The sequence below is a fragment of the Hyperoodon ampullatus genome (genome assembly GCF_949752795.1).
Source record: "Hyperoodon ampullatus genome assembly, chromosome: 7".
Taxonomy (NCBI): domain Eukaryota; kingdom Metazoa; phylum Chordata; class Mammalia; order Artiodactyla; family Ziphiidae; genus Hyperoodon; species Hyperoodon ampullatus.
The window spans coordinates 78,137,350-78,158,140 of record NC_136920.1 but is presented as its reverse complement, the minus strand read 5'-3'; the positions used below and the strand labels follow the sequence as shown (position 1 = coordinate 78,158,140).

Here is a 20,791-nt window from a genome sequence, read left to right as displayed (position 1 = left end):
GAAAAAGTCTCTTGCCTCTTCGGCAGGTCCAGACTTTTTCCCGGACTCCCTCCCAGCCAGCCGTGGTGCACTAACCCCTTCAGGCTGTGTTCAGGCCGCCAACCCCAGTCCTCTCCCTGTGCTCCCGACAGAAACCCGAAACCCGAGCCTCAGCTCACAGCCCCGCCCGCGCCGGTGGCCGAGCAGACAAGCCTCCCAGGCTGGTGAGTGCCGGTCGGCACCCATCCTCTGTGCGGGAATCTCTCCGCTTTGCCCTCCGCACCCCTGTTGCTGTGCTCTCCTCCGCTACTCCCAAGCTTTCCCCCTCCGCCACCCACAGTCTCTGCCCTCGAAGGGGCTTCCTAGTGTGTGGAAACCTTTCCTCCTTCACGGCTCCCTCCCACTGGTGCAGGTCCCGTCCCTATCCTTTTGTCTCTGTTTATTCTTTTTTCTTTTGCCCTACCCAGAGTGCGTGGGGAGTTTCTTGCCTTTTGGGGGGTCTGAGGTCTTCTGCCAGCGTTCAGTATGTGTTCTGTAGGAGTTGTTCCACGTGTAGATGAATTTCTGGTGTATCTGTGGGGAAGAAGGTGATCTCCGCGTCTTACTCTTCCGCCATCTTCCCCCAGGCCCCTAAGGAGTTTTATTAGCAACTAATCAAGATGTTTTTTCACCTGGCTCCCGATTAGCTGTTGGTATACTAAGAGTGAATCAGAGTTAGCGTAGTTTCTGATTTCTTTTACATTGTCAATGTGGATGATCCTATTTTTACTGCTGGGAGTGGTGGTGGTGGGGAGTGAGGGAATGTTCCTTTCCTGCTCCTGATGTTTCAGTCCTGTCAAGAGAGCTCGTAGGGTCCTATCAGCGCTGCTTCTTTACTGACTCTGCCCCAGGGTGATCAAGTGACTTATATAGAAGGCTTGAAAAGAATTAAGTGAGCATGCTTGCCTTGACTAATTCTGTTCTCTCCCTTGAGAGTGTGAGTGAGTGTCTTCTGTTTCTCTCATTCTGTGTATTACTAGTTAGTAAATCTGCCCAATTCTGCGGTTCAGTTATGTGATCATTTCATTCAAACTGGATTCTCAAGCCAGGCTTATCAACAGTAACAGGAATATTCGGCCCTCCATCTTTTCTCTTTTATCTTATTTCCTAATTTATTCCAAACCAAATGGAATTAAGGCATTGTACTTGCTGAAAGGTAATTAGAAGTCCCTGACACTTGGTGCATTACCTGGGAACACTGAGAAATAAAAAGAAAGGAGCAGACATTTTGGAGAGGAAAATGTCCATGTGGAAAATCTTTTGTTACTGCCAAGGAAGGTAGTCTACTGCCTTGGTCTTTAATGTATGGTGGGATGTTGAGACCTTTGACTGTTTGAAAATATTTAGGTTTGTGCAGTAAAGTGCTGAAGCTTAGAAAACGTTTAATGCATGCTGTATAAATGTGCCGTGCTTGCTGGGAGACTAATAAACTTGGAGGCTGAACACAATAGAAATTTACTATCTCACAGTTGTAGAGGCCAGAAGTGTGCTGTCAAGGTGTCAGCAAGGCTGCTCTCCTTACTGATGCTCTAGGGAAGATTCTATCCCTTGCCTCTTTCAGCTTCTGGTGGTTGCCAGCTTCCTTGGCTTGAGGGCATGTCACTCAGTTTTGGTCTGTGTCTTCACATCACCCCCTTTCTGTGTCTGTATCTTCTCTTTTGTGTGTCTCAAATATCCCTCTGCCCTTCTTGTATATTAAGGACAATTGTCATTGTATTTAGGACCCATCCAGCTAATATAGGATGGAAATCCCATCTCAAGATCTTTAATGATATTTGCAAAACCTTTTTTTTTCAAATGAGGTAACAGTCAAGGATTAGGACATGGATATATCCTTTTGGGGGCCACCATCCAACCCACTATACCAGCCATAAGATACTTTGATTTTGGCTGATGGCTGCAGCTTACGGTGTGGGAGAGTGGCTGTTTCTTTCGAGCCACTTAAGTAAAGGTCTGATATAAAGAAAAGGGGCATTAGGGAGTTGCAGGTGACTGAGCAATACCTGGAGCGGAATGAATAAGGCACCTGGAGGGTCTTTAGTATACAGAGACCTTTACCTGGCACTTGACTTGAGAGTGTGCAGGAGTTTACAGGGCAGGAAAGTCTCAGGCAGCCGTCCACCTTGCCTTACTCTTCAGGTACAGTTTTTCCCAAGCAGGCTTGACTGAGACAAAGACTCAATTATAAGGAAAACATGTTTTATAGAACTTGTCGGCATTGACACATATGGTCTACCGTAGGCTCAAGTGACGCCCTTTACATGTGGACCCAAGCTGACACTGGATTTGTCAATTATATTGGAGAAAGAAATGTTGTCCTAAAGGCAGCCGCCTTTGGTCTATGTAGTTCCATAGCAGGAGGCAGTGAAAATGGCCATGGCGGCATAGGACTGTCAAATCTACGCCTCAGACCTGGAGGTGTAATGTCACTCGACAGAACCCATAAACAGTTCAGTACTGCAGTGTAAACAACAAGGTCATCAAAGAGGAAGGATAACTCAAGAGTCCATGTGTGACAGATGCTCAGGGCTGTGCACTGCCCATGGCAAATTCATAGTGACAAATCAATGTCAAGCTAAAAGTTTCCTCCTGGTTCAAAGTTCGCAGGTCAGAAATTTCAGTTAAATGGCATAGACTAATGGACATTCTAGTGAGGCTAAAACCAAAGAGACTTTCTCTTTCTCTCAAATGCCATTGAGTTTCTGCTATGTTCTTTGGTCAAAGTCTTTACTGGATTCCAGGAACAAAAATGTGCCTAGTTTCACTCTTCTAAGAGTGGGGGATTGGCTTGCTTTTGAGATTGTTTTTAAATTTTGGGGATAGTGCTGTAAAATCAAATTGTATCTTAGTAACTCTTTAGACTCTTTAAAAGCATGGTTCATGAGAGGGTTGATAAACTGATAAAACAGCCAAGGCCCTGAGAGACACACACCCGTGTCAGTGACAGAAGTCCAAGCTACAGATACTGAAGGAGCCCTCAGTCCCATTCAGGCAATGAAAGCCCTGTCACTGAGAATGAACCAAATGTACATTTGGGAGGATTGTTTATGGACATTTAGGACTTTGGATTTTTAACCCACAGTAACAAGGAAACTTGATTTCAAAATTGGGATTTAATACTTTGGAACCTTAATTCATAAGAGCGTGTAATGTGTGCCCTTTTAATTTGTCTGTGAAGAATTTGATACTGGCAAAGGTGTACTTACAAATTTGCAACATTTCTATGATTTCTGAATTGTATTACTGGATGCTTTTATGTATTTAATCTTAGTTTGTCATTTGACCTCATCAAACGTCTATGGTTAGCTATGTTGTGGATGGCTGGTAGAACAAAAAGTTGTTTCTGATCATTGGATATGAGTAGCCTTGGAGTTCATTTGAATTAATGCAATTTGTCACCCATATCAGAGACTTCTGGGATGAAACTCTAAGGCACCCACCAGCAGTTCCTGGAGGCCACTCAAACGAGTAGCCCCATAAAAGTGTGAGCAGGACTGTCCTGATAAAGGTCTATTCTTTTTCCTGAAGGGAGAGCCATAGTCCATTAATTATAGGCTTAAAAGCATCGTTGAGTGGGTTAAGAGATTGAAAACACCAGGGGAGCATTAGTGACAGTTTCCCTTCTCATTCCTACGGGTACCAGCATGTGAAGGGAATTTGATTAGTATAACTTTTAACCTCCCTGCTCTTATGTTCACTGACACTGGCTAGGTGAGGTGACCTACCTGACGGGCAAAGTTGGGAAGAATAACTGGCCATGCTTTGCTAAGCTCTTCTTTCCTTCATCTTGGGAGTGAGTCTGGTGATAGAGAGACAGAAGTTCTCTGCTCCACTGTGGACATGCCCCTCTCACCTGGGTTTGCCTGGAACCAACTTGCTGCAACAAAGTGGGTAAGTGTGGATAATTCTAGAATTCAGTTGACAGACTCACTTGGCTATGTCATGAAGCCCCATTTTCCAACATGGGCTCTAACAGTAACAAGTGACATAAGGTGTGGGCTCCAGTGCAAAATGAAAATATAGTGCCTCTTGTTCAAACTGCAAAGAAAAAGTCTTGTTGAAAGTATTTGCACTGGGGTGCATAGTGTTTTCCCCAAATTCATGTTCACCTGGAACCTGTGAATGTGCCCAAGTAAATTCTTTTTTCAGATAGAATCGAGATAAGATGACATCATACTAGATTAGGATGAGTCCTAAATGGGTTCTGTGGGTTGTTCTCTCTTCTCTTTTTCATACATGTCATCTTTTTCAGCAGACTGTTTGGCTAATGTTGGGAAGTAACACGAGTAAGAAAGGATATGATAAGATTCCTTGGACATTCTTGTTTCTTAAAAAACAACGCTTTCTTTCTGTGTTAGAAGTAAGTTCAGATTCAAATGGAAAGCATGGCCTCCGCATCTGTTAACACCTTCACTTAGTCTTGGATGTGACCAGTAGCACAGAATTCTGGTGGAACACAGTAAGACTCCAAATGGGTACCAAATAAGCATGTCATGGAAAGCACACCATAAGCAGGGTGAAAACTAGATGTGAATGGGGCAGCAGGAATGGTGGCAGACACACATATTGCACACGTCTCCTCTACTCATGCGTATATTTTATTGTCCCATAAACTTTACTTACAGAACGTAAGTTCAAAGATAAAATCATTAAGAATATTAAGACAGCAATATCAGAGCATGAAACCAAGCAAGTGTGGGGCCCTTCTGAGCATGGTTCATCTGGGACTTGATAAACTGGTAAAACAGCCAAGGCTGTGAGATACCCACACCATGTCAGTGACAGGAGTCCAAGCTACAGATATTGAAGGGGCCCTCAATACCACTCAGGCACTGAAAGCCCTGTCACTGAGAATGAACCAAAATATAAATTTAGGAGGATAATTTATGGACACTTAGGACTTTGGATTTTTAACCCACAATAACAAGAAAACTTCATTTCAAAAGAAAGTGTGAGGTCTTCAAGTTTGCTTTCATTATTGAGGGTCCTTTGTGGTTACATATCAATTTTGGAGTGGTTTCTTCTATTTCTGCAAAAACGGGATTTTGATAGGCATTGCATTAAATCTGTAGATAGCTTTGTGTAACATGGACATTTTAACAATAGTTCATGAACAAGGGATGTCTTTCCATTTATTTATGTCTTCCTTAATTTCTTTCAATACTGCTGTAGTTTTCAGTGTACAAGTGTTTCATGTCTTTGGTTAAGCTTATTGCTAAGTATTTTATCCTTTTAGATGGTATTGTAAATGGAATTGTTCTCCTAATTTCTTTTTCAGATTGTTCATTGTTAATGTACAGAAATGCAAGTGATGTGTGTATGTTGATTTCATATTCTGCAAACAAACTTTGCTAAGTTTATTCTAATACATTTTTTGTTCTAATAATTTTTTTGTGAAATATTTAGCACTTTCTCCATCTTTTTCAATAGTTTCCCTTTCAGCCTAAATGTATCCTTAAATCTAGGGGACATTTTGATCTCCATCTTAGGCTTTCATCTTATTTCTCAACTTATTCAGTCTTAGTTATTTAGTGTTCTCCTTACTGTTTGCCACTTTGGAGAATCCAACAAAATGTTCTACTACATTAGAGACGTCTTTTCTCTTCCGCCTCTGAACCTGAATATCACTTATTACCTACTTCATTCTCTTAGCACTTAGCATTCGAAGTTTAACGGGTGATCTTTCTTAAAGGAGGCCAATATGCTCACCGAATTCAAGACCTCTGGTGAGTTGTGTCAAGTGTATAGGAATCATATTAACTTGTTGGCTGTTAGCACCCCTGGAAACATTTCTAAAGTGGCCTTTGACATTGATATTCAGGTATATTGAGCACCACATTAAAGAGTTTAACAGAATAAGAGTAGGCTGGTCTTTCCTAAAGCAGAGTTTATTCAAGGGTGACCTTTTAGTAACCTGCATCAGGCTCATCCGCATTGAGTCATTGAGTGCCCTCAACCCCCCTAAACTGTAAACTTTTTTTTTTTTTTTTTTTTTTTGGTGGTACGCGGGCCTCTCACTGTTGTGGCCTCTCCTGTTGCGGAGCACAGGCTCCAGACGCACAGCACTGGCTCCAGACATGCAGGCTCAGCGGCCATGGCTCGCGGGCCCAGCCGCTCCGCGGCATGTGGGATCCTCCCGGACCGGGGCACAAACCCGTGTCCCCTGCATCAGCAGGCAGACTCTCAACCACCGTGCCACCAGGGAAGCCCCTGTAAACTTCTTATACACAAGAATTATGTTTTATAGCTCTTGTTCCCCTTCCCTATACCTAAACATACCTGGAATAGAAGGTGCCTCTACGAACAGGTGTTGCTTTAGTTTAAACTACATTAAGTACATGTATATGTTCATTTCCCTCTGGGAAAGGAGGCTACTTTCCACAGGATTCAAATATCAAGCCTTTAAACTTCCTTGAACCCATAGATATATAAATAGTTGCATAACTATCCTCCCTCTATACAACTCTAAGATGATCATATCAAAGTATGGTCATTAATTGTTTTTAATTGCAAACAGATAATAAGCAAAGTGTAAGGAATTTCTTCCACCAAAGTAAAGGCCAAAGTTCAAAAAGTCAAATTAATATGGGATTTGTTACTATTCTAAATAGTAAAGAACACTGACAAGAAATAGCACAGTGCTGGTTGCTATTATCATCTTTTCATTTTCCATTACTGTTGTTTAAATTATCTTCATGGGATTTCACTGAAATTATCAAGGTTTTTTAATAGTCAATAAAAAGCAAAATGCCTTGAAATGCCAATACAAAGAAAAATGAGTCAGAACATGAAAAAATGTTTTAGACAAGTTGACGACATATATTCTTTGCTCATTTCTCTTTTTGAGACAACTTCCATCTTATTCACACCCACATGTACAATACACTGAATAAAATACAACCCCATCACTCGATGGTGATAAAAAAAGGAAAGATAAGCCGGTTCCAGAAAATCCCTCTATTCCTAGTATCTTGTTGCATCTGGCAAAAAAGAGCATTTTGAAATATTCTCTAAAGTTTTGTATTTTATTTTATAATAGTTTACTTATTTATCTCAATGTAAATATTAAAGACGCATGAGAAATATGTTAACATTCGGCATTTGACTATTCTTATCTATTTCCTTAATGTTTCCTTTGCCTCCTATGATGATCTTTTGGGATAGACAGCACATACCACTCTCATACTCCCCAGACTCTACAGCCCCATACACATGCAAAATAGCTTGTGTGGGGATGTGTTAACATACACTTGGTTGAGGCAGGAAGGCTGTAGAGTACATCGTTTTTACACCTCAACATTTTAAGAGTTTTTGGAAAGTAACCCTAGTTTGAGTGCAAGTTCCATCGATTTATCAAATGCATTTCAGGTATACCTAGGTATGTCCAGTCAAATGGTAAGGCTATATTACTGGGAGACTATTTACATGAGCAAGTGAAAAGAAATCAGTGAAAGAATATATTATAACCAAGAGTCAGATATAATAGGTCAATCAAATAGAATGCAGATCCCAGGAACATATCCACACATATAAGGACAATTGATTTTTCAACAGAGGTGCAAAGCCAATTTTGAGGAGAAAGGATAGTCTTCTTGACAAATGGTGCTGGAAGCATGTAGTACATGGATATAGTGCCTAGGTAGCCATATGCAAAAGTATGACCTTTGATCCCTACTTCGCACCATATAAAGAATTAACTAAATGTAGATCAGAACATAAATCTCTAAAACTTGGACAAAATCTTTTTGACCTTGGGTTAAGCAAAGATTTCCTAGAGATGACACCAAAAACAAGATCCATAAAAGAAAAAAAGTAATAAATTGGGTTTCATCTTTGGAAGCCATTATTAATAAAAAGAAAAGCCACAGGTTGGAAGAAAATATTTACAAATTATATACCTGAAAAGACTTGTGTCTCTAACACATATAGAACTCTCAAAACTCAGTAATTAGAAAAAAAAATTTAAATTAACCATATGGGTAAGAATATTTAAAAAGAGATCCTGCCAAGGAGGTGTACGGATGCAAATAAGCACATGAAGTTGCTCAATGTAATCCATTATTAGCTATATGGAAATGAAAGCCCCAGGAGATACCACTACACACCTATTGAATGGCTAAAATTAGAAAAGTCCAACCACACCAAGTATTGGTGAGGCAGTGTAGGAACTGTAAGTCTTTTACACTGCTAGTGGGAAGGAAAATAGTACAGTCACTTCAGTCAACAGTTTGGCTGTTTCTTTATAAGTTGAACGTACACCTACCGTATGATCCAGCCTTTCTGCACCTGGATATTTATGCAAGAAAAATGAAAGCATATGTTCATACAAAGACTTGTACATGGATCATCATAGCATCTTTATTTTTATTTATTTATTTTTTTACTTGTATCAAATCAAAGCTTTATTTTTAAAAGCCCCCTCCAGTTTCCTTCCTGGAGTAAAATAAGTAATTAAGCCTGAACTAGTTGGAATAGCAGATGTTTATTTCATTATTAATACTTGTGCAATCGTTTGGGGTTGATAGAAACAGTTCTTTTTTTTTTTTTTTTTTTTTAGTTTCTGCTTTATAACAAAGTGAATCAGTCATACATATATATCTGTTCCCACATCCCTTCCCTCATGCATCTCCCTCCCTCCCATCCTCCCCATCCCACCCCTCCAGGCGGTCACAAAGCACCGAGCTGATCTCCCTGTGTTCTGCGGCTGCTTCCCTCTATCTATCTACCTTACGTTTGGTAGTGTATATATGTCCATGCCTCTCTTTCGCTTTCTCACAGCTTACCCTTCCCCCTCCCCATATCCTCAAGTCCATTCTCAAGTAGGTCTGTGTCTTTATTCCCGTTTTACCCCTAGGTTCTTCATGACATTTTTTTTTTAATTCCATATATATGTGTTAGCATACGGTATTTGTCTTTCTCTTTCTGACTTACTTCACTCTGTATGACAGACTCTAGGTCTATCCACCTCATTACAAATAGCTTAGTTTCGTTTCTTTTTATGGCTGAGTAATATTCCATTGTATATATGTGCCACATCTTCTTTATCCATTCATCCGATGATGGACACTTAGGTTGTTTCCAGTTCCGGGCTATTGTGATTAGAGCTGCAATGAACATTTTGGTACATGTCTCTTTTTGAATTATGGTTTTCTCAGGGTATATGCCCAGTAGTGGGATTGCTGGGTCATATGGTAGTTCTATTTTTAGTTTTTTAAGGAACCTCCATACTGTTCTCCATAGTGGCTGTACCAATTCACATTCCCACCAGCAGTGCAAGAGTGTTCCCTTTTCTCCACACCCTCTCCAGCATTTATTGTTTCTAGATTTCTTGATGATGGCCATTCTGACTGGTGTGAGATGATATCTCATTGTAGTTTTGATTTGCATTTCTCTAATGATTAATGATGTTGAGCATTCTTTCATGTGTTTGTTGGCAGTCTGTATATCTTCTTTGGAGAAATGCCTATTTAAGTCTTCTGCCCATTTTTGGATTGGGTTGTTTGTTTTTTTGCTATTGAGCTGCATGAGCTGTTTATAAATTTTGGAGATTAATCCTTTGTCAGTTGCTTCATTTGCAAATATTTTCTCCCATTCTGTGGGTTGTCTTTTGGTCTTGTTTATGGTTTCCTTTGCTGTGCAAAAGCTTTGAAGTTTCATTAGGTCCCATTTGTTTATCTTTGTTTTTAGTTCCATTTCTCTAGGAGGTGGGTCCAAAAGGATCTTGCTGTGATTTATGTCATAGAGTGTTCTGCCTGTGTTTTCCTCTAAGAGTTTGATAGTTTCTGGCCTTACGTTTAGGTCTTTAATCCATTTTGAGCTTATTTTTGTGTATGGTGTTAGGGAATGATCTAGTCTCAAACTTTTACATGTCCCTGTCCAGTTTTCCCAGCACCACTTATTGAAGAGGCTGTCCTTTCTCCACTGTACATTCCTGCCTCCTTTATCAAAGATAAGTTGGCCATATGTGCGTGGGTTTATCTCTGGGCTTTCTATCCTGATCCACTGATCTTTCTATTTTTATGCCAGTACCATACTGTCTTAATTACTGTAGCTTTGTAGTATAGTCTGAAGTCAGGGAGCCTGATTCCTCCAGCTCCGTTTTTCGTTCTCAAGATTGCTTTGGCTATTCGGGGTCTTTTGTTTTTCCAAACAAATTTTGAAATTTTTTGTTCTAGTTCTGTGAAAAATGCCAGTGGTAGTTTGATAGGGATTGCATTGAACCTGTAGATTGCTTTGGGTAGTAGAGTCATTTTCACAATATTGATTCTTCCAATCCAGGAGCATGGTATATCTCTCCATCTATTTGTATCATCTTTAATTTCTTTCATCAGCGTCTTATAATTTTCTGCATACAGGTCTTTTGTCTCCTTAGGTAGGTTTATTCCTAGATATTTTATTCTTTTTGTTGCAATGGTAAATGGGAGTGTTTTCTTGATTTCATTTTCAGATTTTTCATCATTAGTGTACAGGAATGCCAGAGATTTCTGTACATTAATTTTGTATCCTGCTACTTTACCAAATTCATTGATCAGCTCTAGTAGTTTTCTGGTAGCATCTTTAGGATTCTCTATGTATAGTATCATGTCATCTGCAAACAGTGACAGCTTTACTTCTTCTTTTCCAATTTGGATTCCTTTTATTTCCTTTTCTTCTCTGATTGCTGTGGCTAAAACTTCCAAAACTATGTTGAATAAGAGTGGTGAGAGTGGGCAGCCTTGTCTTGTTCCTGATCTTAGTGGAAATGGTTTCAGTTTTTCACCATTGAGGACAATGTTGGCTGTGTGTTTGGCATATATGGCCTTTATTATGTTGAGGAAAGTTCCCTCTATGCCTACTTTCTGCAGAGTTTTTATCATAAATGGGTGTTGAATTTTGTCGAAAGCTTTCTCTGTATCTATTGAGATGATCATATGGTTTTTCTCCTTCAACTTGTTAATATGGTGTATCACATTGATTGATTTGCGTATATTGAAGAATGCTTGCATTCCTGGAATAAACCCCACTTGATCATGGTGTATGATCCTTTTAATGTGCTGTTGGATTCTGTTTGCTAGTATTTTGTTGAGGATTTTTGCATCTATGTTCATCAGTGATATTGGCCTGTAGTTTTCTTTCTTTGTGACATCCTTGTCTGGTTTTGGTATCAAGGTGATGGTGGCCTCGTAGAATGAGTTTGGGAGTGTTCCTTCCTCTGATATTGTTTGGAAGAGTTTGAGAAGGATGGGTGTTAGCTCTTCTCTAAATGTTTGATAGAATTCGCCTGTGAAGCCATCTGGTCCTGGGCTTTTGTTTGATGGAAGATTTTTAATCACAGTTTCAATTTCAGTGCTTGTGATTGGTCTATTCATATTTTCTATTTCTTCCTGAGTCAGTCTTGGTAGGTTGTGCATTTCTAAGAATTTGTCCATTTCTTCCAGGTTGTCCATTTTACTGGCATAGAGTTGCTTATAGTAATCTCTCATGATCTTTTGTATTTCTGCAGTGTCAGTTGTTACTTCTCCTTTTTTATTTCTAATTCTATTGATTTGAGTCTTCTCCCTTCTTTTCTTGATGAGTCTGGCTAATGGTTTGTCAATTTTGTTTATCTTCTCAAAGAACCAGCTTTTAGTTTGGTTGATCTTTGCTATCGTTTTCTTCATTTCTTTTTCATTTATTTCTGATCTGATCTTTATGATTTCTTTCCTTCTGCTAACTTTGGGGTTTTTTTGTTCTTCTTTCTCTAATTGCTTTAGGTGCAGGGTCAGGTTGTTTACTCGAAATGTTTCCTGTTTCTTAAGGTGGGATTGTATTGCTATCAACTTCCCCCTTAGAACTGCTTTTGCTGCGTCCCATAGGTTTTGGGTCGTCGTGTCTCCATTGTCATTTGTTTCTAGGTATTTTTTAATTTCCTCTTTGATTTCTTCAGTGATCACTTCGTTATTGAGTAGTGTATTGTTTAGCCTCCATGTGTTTGTATTTTTTACAGATCTTTTCCTGTAATTGATGTCTAGTCTCATAGCATTGTGGTCGGAAAAGATACTTGATACAATTTCAATTTTCTTAAATTTACCAAGGCTTGATTTGTGACCCAAGATATGATCTATCCTGGAGAATGTTCCATGAGCACTTGAGAAAAATGTGTATTCTGTTGTTTTTGGATGGAATGTCCTATAAATATCAACTAAGTCCATCTTGTTTAATGTATCATTTAAAGCTTGTGTTTCCTTATTTATTTTCATTTTGGATGATCTGTCCATTGGTGAAAGTGGGGTGTTAAAGTCCCCTACTATGATTGTGTTACTGTCGATTTCCCCTTTTATGGCTGTTAGTATTTGCCTTATGTATTGAGGTGAGCATCTTTATTTTTAATAGACAGAATTGAAACAACCTCGAGCACCCATCAACAAGAGAATGAATAAATATACTGTGGTATACCCATACAGTGAAACACTATTCAGCAAAACAAAGTGATAAACTATTGACGCCCACCAAAATATGAATTACTCTCCAAATAATTACATTGAGTGAAAGAAGCCAGATAAAAGAGTCCTCAGTGTGTGAATCCCTTTATATAAATTTCTAGAAAAATGCAAACACGTCTATAATGAAAGAAAGCATATCAGTGCTCACTTGGGGATGTGGAGGGCTGGAATGTGAGGGGAAAAAAGGGGCTTTATGAATGAGGCATAAACACTTGCAAGTGATGGATATGTTCCTTTTCTTGATTGTGTTGGCAGTTCCATGGGTATATGCATATTTCAGAATTTAAATTGTGTTTTTAAGTATGTGCAGTGTACTGTGTCCGTTCTATTTAACAGAGCCATTAAAAAAAGGCTAAGAACAGACGTTTGTCTCAACGAATAAATGTAACAAAGAACAGAAAAGTCAACTACAGTATGATCTCTGTCAGTTGAATTTTCCTGTAGTTTATTTCCTCAAAAAATATATCCCAGTTCTTAAAAGAGATGGGACTCTTAATAAATGGTTAAAAAAACCCAGCAAAGCCATCAGCAGGGTGAGCTCTGGCTACTTTTCAATTGTGAGACACTAGGTGCACGGTGCAGACATGCTAGGATGTTTGTTCTTCCTGCCCAATATTTTAGAGAGGATATGAAACACCCCCGTTAAATGCCTGCAAGTGATGCCCAGAGTGGAGTTTGGAGAATGATGGCTGTGATCTTTAATATGGTTGTGCCTTTGTAAAGAATCTCACTCAGAATTTCCAGGGTAATTTTGGAGTCAATTTTTTTTTGTTTTTTGGATGATATATATGTAACTCACCTGAAGAATATACCCACGTAGACTTGAAGTTAGGGACCAGCTGGTGTAAATCTGTGTGGTTATCTCCTGACCTAACCTTTTAGCTTCTTTTTGTTCTTTGATTGTAGTTAAGCTTCATCTTGCCTCAGGGACTTTGTATTCGCTATTCCCATGTTTTGGAAATATTATTTCCAGAAAAATTTTCCATAACTGATTCCTTTCTATTCTTTGGCACTCATCTCTTAAAGATATTTTTTCCTTGATTGTCCTACTAGCCTAACTCAGTCCCAATTTAACAGATTACCTTACTTCTTTCACAGAATAATAATCAAACCAAATATTATCTTTGGTGTCTCTTTGTATTTAGATGAACTTCTTCCCAAAGAACTCAAGCCCCACAGTGACAGAGGTTGTTACCTTTCTTATCCCTTATTCTGGGTCTTAGAACTGTGTCTGGCATGTAGTAATCACTCGAGGTCTGTTGACTGTGTAAAGAATATGTGAGTAGATGAACAGATTTGGAGTTATTTGAGGTCGCTCTTAATGATGGCTGGTGTTGGTGATTAAATTAAAGTTGTAGGTTTTAGAGTTGGAAGTGATCTTGCTGAGTCTCACAGTTACGGCAAAACTCTCCCTACTGTAGCATCCCTGACAGATGATCAAGTCTGAGCTTGAATAACTGTATATGAAAGACCCTAACCAGGGCACCCTCCTAGCTCTGCCAGGTCAGATAGAATTTTGGACTATCTCTTTCTCTCTCTTGTAGACAGCCACTGTCATTTGGTAAGCCATAAGCCTTCCTTTGCTTTGACTGTGGTTAGTGTGTTTGCTGGATTTCTAAAATATATTTTTAGTGTTTACTTGTTTAGATTGAAAAGATTGGGCTATATTTTTTAAAGTTTATCCCTCCATTTTGGAAGGCCTTTTAAGTTGTGATATTGCATGCAAGAGAGCTAACGGAATTCTGGACTCCATATTTTCGTTTTTACCTTTTTTTTTTTTTTTCTCAGACTTTGAACTAACAATGGCTAAGAATGAGAGGCACTCAGACCCGAATATTTTTTCCCTTGTCAAGCACAGAGAATATGGGAAAGAATGAAATTGGGAAATTGTTTTGCTCCTCTTCCTTTCCTCCTTTTTGGTCAGTTACCTTAGTCGTTCACCTCACTTTGTATTTCTAGCCTGGCTTCAGAAGACCTGAATTTGATGAACTACACACTGTTGGAGTAGTAGATTGCTAGAAGGAATGGCGGCTTCACAGAATTATTTTCAAGAAGGATGGTGCAGCCAATTTCCTCACTTCCATTTTGAAAGGAGTTCCCTATTCCTAAGAAAATGGACCTATGTCCGACTGACACAGAAGATGGAGATTTATCCCAGTGCATGTATATATGTATATCTATTAAATTTATGTATATAGGGCCTCCCTGGTGGCGCAGTGGTTGAGAGTCTGCCTGCCGATGCAGGGGATACGGGTTCGTGCCCCGGTCTGGGAGGATCCCATATGCCGCGGAGCGGCTGGGCCCGTGAGCCATGGCTGCTGAGCCTGTGCGTCCGGAGCCTGTGCTCCGCAACGGGAGAGGCCGCAACAGTGAGAGGCCCGCGTACCACAAAAAAAAAAAAAAAAAAAAAAAAAAAAAAAAAATTTATGTATATATATATAATGCCTAATGGAAACATCTCAGATGTTCTCTTTGGTATTTTTCTTTAATTTTACTTATAAAATTGTGACCATTTTTTAACTCAAAAGAGGAGAACCTTAAAAATTAATTAAGAAGACATCCTCAGTAGTCTAAGGTTCAGAGTGACTTGGCAGAGAAAATTGCTGAATGGTTAGATAATAGTGCTGGTATGCTTGGCTATTGTAACACTTTACATTTGAGTTTCTCTTCCTTGAAATTACAAGAACTATATGACTCAAGAGAAAGATTGATAATTAGGAATATTCTGCTTGCTTTATTTTATTTATTTATTTATTTTGTTGTTGCGGTACGTGGGCCTCTCACTGCTGCGGCCTCTCCCGTTGCGGAGCACAGGCTCCGGACTCGCAGGCCCAGCGGCCATGGCCCACGGGCCCAGCCGCTCCACGGCATGTGGGATCCTCCCGGACCGGCGCACGAACCCGTGTCCCCTGCATCGGCAGGCGGACTCCCAACCACTGTGCCACCAGGGAAGCCCCTCTGCTTGCTTTTTATATAGCCTATTGAAGAACATTTTAATTATTTGGAGGTCATAGGAAGGAACCTTCATGATCTAAGTTTTGAACAAGTAGTGTTGCAACACAAAGCTATGACTTAAAAAGGAAATTTGAAATGACCTATTTCTTCTGGCATCTCAATCCAGATATCTGTCAGTAAAATGAGTCACTTTTCAGTCAAATGGGTGGTCAGCAATATAATTTTTTATTGGGAAGCTGAAAGACACCATTGCCAAGCAGAGCACCTGCAGTGTTCACATCTATATTTGAGCATCTTTCGTTTTCCCAAGGGGTGCAAGTGAAGAGAAGGAAGGCAGAGAAATGCACTTGAATAAAGCTTTTCAAGATGGATAGAACAGAGAGCATTCCCAGAGGCAGGTCAAGTTCAACCCAAGAAAAACTTTCTCAGTGCTTTCACAAGTAGGTAAAATACAAGACCAGCAGTAACTCAGCTCTCAAATGAGTGCTGAAATCCAGCAGAAGGTTGTTAATACTGATACGGTTAACATACATCAAATAGGATTACTGAATTTTCTGAATCCAACTGAACTCCCAGGATTGTTTGGTTTCAAAGGCTGTTGGGCTCAAGACGCGTTTGGTTTTAAATAATCCTTCCTAAAATGTTCAGCTTTCAGTCTAATATGATTGAAACCCAGCTTGAGTGTGTCTTATAATACACTGGACTGGAAAGACTACGGGCATTGAATTATTCAAAACATGGCAGGCGAAGGAGTGATATGTGGGGAGGATGTGATCATAGAAATGAGTGAGACTTGATATGTCTTGTTATCTCATTTGATTTACCTGTTAGAACTCTTCCAAATATTAGAGGAAAGAAATCAATATCAATTTTCACCTGTCACGTTCCACACTTCAATGATTAATGAATGTCAAATTTGACCACAGTTTTCTGTACCACCTGCTCTGAAATAATATTTCTGGGCCTTTATTAAAAAGGTAAAATTTTCATTGAATTTCCAAATATGATTCTGCAGTGGCTAATTCAGCTTGTTTTATTAGTAAGCAAGTTCTGATGAGTAATACTAATTTAATAAGCCTGCATGTGAGGTTAAAGTGTAAACTATTCCTGCCGAAGGTGATGAGATATGACTGTGATGTGGTGGTAGGGCACTCACCTTCCTGAACGAACCCTGCGAGCACACAGGTCTTGGGAGAAACCAGTACTGCATATAGTAGCAAATCTGAAATCATTTTGCATGTCTCCTGTAGCAGTGGAATGCACACACATACAAACATGATCATGGGTGAAAAAACACACATGCGCACCTTAGAGGCTTACATTAATTTCTGAATATAGTTCTCCGGAAAGAAAAAGCTTTACTGATGATTTGTATTTTTATAGTTTATTGTTTTATCCATACTAAAACACTTCATGAAATCACTTCCTGTTTTGTTGTCCATGGAATCCTTTCCATTTTGAGATGCTAAATATAAATCGAAATAATGATTATAGTCCTTGGCCATGAAAGACTAAGTTACAGAGAACCCGGTGACTGGAGGTCAGAGCTGCCACGGAATTATTCTCTGCTCCAGAGACCATCAGAATATCACTGTGTACCCACTTAAGGATAGAATGCTGCTATTGAGAAACGAGCTCTCTTTTATTTCTACTAAAAGGAGAGAACAGTAGGGGACCTTGGCTGCGCCAGTGTATGAGACTTTCTCTGTTTTGTACAATAAGCCAAAAACAATACATGAAATAGCCTCACGCCTTTTGTCTTTTGTACCCAGCTCCTTCCTGTATTGCTCCTGATCAATTACACTTAAATCAAAAAGAGTTGCTTGAACATTTTGACAGTTATGTTCCCCATACCCTGAAGCATATTTAAAGGGTTACTGAGATAAAGCTATTTCAAAAATACTCCCTCCAAATTTTTTCAGGGTGGCATCAATGAAAGTAACTTCTTAGAGGAAAAAAACTTGAGTTCCTGGCCTACCACTCTAAGGCCAGGCAAGCATAAACCTTCAGAGCAAAACCTAAGTTTGCTCCCAGTTGAGAATTTGGTTTCCACGGTCTTATATAAAAAGTATATGGAGACTTTAATTCCCTATAAGCCCTTTCCAAAGAGTGAATACAGTTCATCATTCGTAAGAGATGATGAAAGTTACAATTTTGTTGAATAGGTGGAATATATATTACATATAATATACATATTTATTTTTAATATATATAATATATATATAAAGTTACTATTCAGAGTCCTAAAACGTGGATTTTTCTTACTTACCAAGAATGAACAGTAACTTGATCTCTAAACAATAAAGCACCTGGTCATAACAGAATCATAACAAAATTAGATATCAGAATGAATTCACTGTTCAGGTGTAGAGGGAATAGCTTCAGTTTTCCTCTTTCGTGCACCCTATTATTGCATCCTGGACAGAGGGGATTTTCTTGATTTTAATCTAAAGGAGAAATGGTCACTTTTGTTGAGATGGAAATTGACCACCTCAGTAGGCAGAGGCACTGTTTTTATTTGGCTGACTTCATGTTTCTAGTGATAATTCAAGGTGTAATAGGGTTTTCTCAGCCACTCCAAAATCTGAAAATGATAAGCATCTCACCAGAGTTTCAGGATGGCCCATTACCTATTCTGTGGAAAGGATATTCAAACTACCATGCTTCATCAATGTCTTCTTTGACTTATTAATGAATGGACAACTACTGAGTTAAGACAGTGTGTTATCCTTGCTTCAAAAAAATAAAAACAGAAAACCCCCACAAACACAAAAAAACTGTTAACAATGAAAACTTATTATGCCAGGCCTTAGTATGGCCTGACTTGGAAATTTAGTTTCAGAGGCTTCTGTGAATATACCAAGGAACGAGGACCTAGGTGTATCTTATTCCCACAGGCCGCCAATAAATATTTGCTTAATGGACAAAAAATTAATATATAGTATAGGAGAGGACCTGACAGATGCTTAACATTATTGAGTGATCGCAATGCCCAAACTCATCTGTGATCAAACACTATGAAAGTATCCTCCTAAGGATAAACTTATTACAAATAAGAAGTGAAAATTCAATTATGCAGATACTTTCAGTGTCAGCTCTGATATGCAAAAAGCATGGAAGTTGTCACTGTATCTTGTCCTTACAAGATAATGCTATACAAAATGAAAATCAGTGACTTTTCTCAGACGTGATTAATAAAACATGTAACTATGAAAGAATTTTCAAACGGTAATTATGTATGTGTATATATGTGTCTCTGAAAAATCTGTGTCAAAGAAAACTGAGGCTATCAGTATAAACTTCTTTAACTTCTATCTCTTCTTACCTTTATTTCCTCCCAAACTTACCAGTATCCATCCAGCTCGAAGGATACAAGTGATTTTTATATACTGTGCAAGGTTTTTTTTCTTATTCATATGTCCATGTTTCCCCAATTCTCTAAATTATTATCTACATCTTCAGGATCTCCTTTATTGGTTCCTTCATTTCAACATATAAAATATAAGTCCTTCTCATTCTAAAAAATTCTTTTTTGCTAATTATTTTCTCTTTTCATCCAAACTCCTTGAGAGTAGCCTATTCCCACTGTCCTCACTAGCCCCGCCTGGCCCCGACAGGCAGCCCTACACCCTCAGTTTATTGCCATCTGGCTTTTTGTCCACCACTTCACTGAACTGCTCTAAGGTCACTGGGGACCTAACTGCCCAAATCCAATGGACACTCACATTCTCTGAAGGATGACACTGTCATCTACTTCCTCCTTCTTGAAACTCTATCACCTCTCTCCTTCCCAGAATTCTTCCTCTGCTTATTACTTAAACGTTGTCAGTACTCACAATTCTCTGAAATCTCATCCATTTTCATGATTTTAATGACTGCTGATATGTGCTGATGACATTCAAATTTTTATCTTTCCATGTCTTCACGTGCATGTCCAGTTATCTACCAGTTTGTCTTCTGAATTCTACAGGTGCTTTAAAATTCTACATGTCCAGAACTAAAGTCTTTTCCCCACTTCAGTTCTTTATCCCCTATTTCCAAACTCAATGATACCACCACCCAACCTTAGTCACACAGATGGGGGTTCAGTCTCCGCCTCCTATTTCTTCCTTACTTCCTAAGGTCAAGTCTTGCTGGTAATCTCCTAAATACAATTAGAACTTATTTCCTCCCTTCATCTATACCTTATTTCAGACCCCTTTCTTCTTGCTATTACCTGGTCTAGAAGTTACGAAATTGCTGTTTGGTGGAACCACTTGTTAGACATTCTATTAGAAAAGGACTCTAGGGTCAAATAGCTTTGAGGATGGCTGTGTACCATACGCCTGCTGTGACGATCCAGAATGAACATTAGCCTACAGCAGCCCCGAGAAGCTGTACCGTAAAGGAACCTGGTTAACTTTACTTAAGCCAGGTTCTCCCTTCTGCCGGCCTATAAACCTTTCATTAGGGACAGGAGAGGAGGTGGCAGCGTGAAAATCCCACTTGAAAATATAAAGCACTGTTCCTCAGAAGAGTGGGGCATAATTATCTCCAGGCTTCTTCAGATTCCTCATCCATACTGACGTCAGTGGTCTAAAATGCCACCTGAACTTGTCCTTTCCATTCTTAGCTATTTTCTGAGGAAACCAGCTCCACGCACATGGATGGTTAAGACCTGCTCTCCTCCTCCTCGCTGCCTCCTTTAGGGGCACTTGCCGCTGCCTGGGGACACTGCACTGATCCTCCAGAGCCTGTGCCTGTGGCTCTGTGACACACCCCTCGCACACTCACGGCTCTGGACTTCCGCTGTCCACTCTGCCTTGAGTATCCTTGCCTTTCACCGGCTGACTCACCAGTTTCTCACGAGTCCTTTAAGACTTAGCTTAGGGTCTGCCTCTTTTGATGACTTTTCTTTGCCTCACGGCTCCCCCTCTTCTTCCACAAACACTGACTAAACGCCCTGAATATGCCCGTCACAGCATGTCACGTGCAGGATGAGACATCTGCTGTGCGTCTTCCCCTCTCACTCCACCGCTAAAGGGCCAACACTACATCTTGCTCGTTGTTTCACTCCTCTAACACTCAACCCATGACTAAGGAACTAACTAGTACTGTAGTAGCCCTCTTAGTAACAATCAGGCAGGACCTTCTACAAGAAATCTGACACTCCAGCTTTTCTCTGATCTCACCTTTCACTCTGATTGAACTAAAGACTTATCTGTACATGTTTTACCAGGGAGACATCATTTAATCCACAGATGTGTCATCACATACTCTTACATACTCTGCCATTTAAAAATTCTGCTCACGATGGGGGAAGGAGACAGGTGTGCTTTCTGACAGCCCCACTGTTTTTGCACTTCTAGTGGTCACTG

The 20,791-nt window shown here is 39.6% G+C and overlaps 1 protein-coding gene across 1 annotated transcript in view; it reads right to left on the bottom strand.

The window, feature by feature from the left end:
• LOC307055622 (BCL-6 corepressor-like) overlaps window positions 1–20,791 on the bottom strand; it is a 792,095-nt gene that overhangs the window by 371,633 nt on the left and 399,671 nt on the right.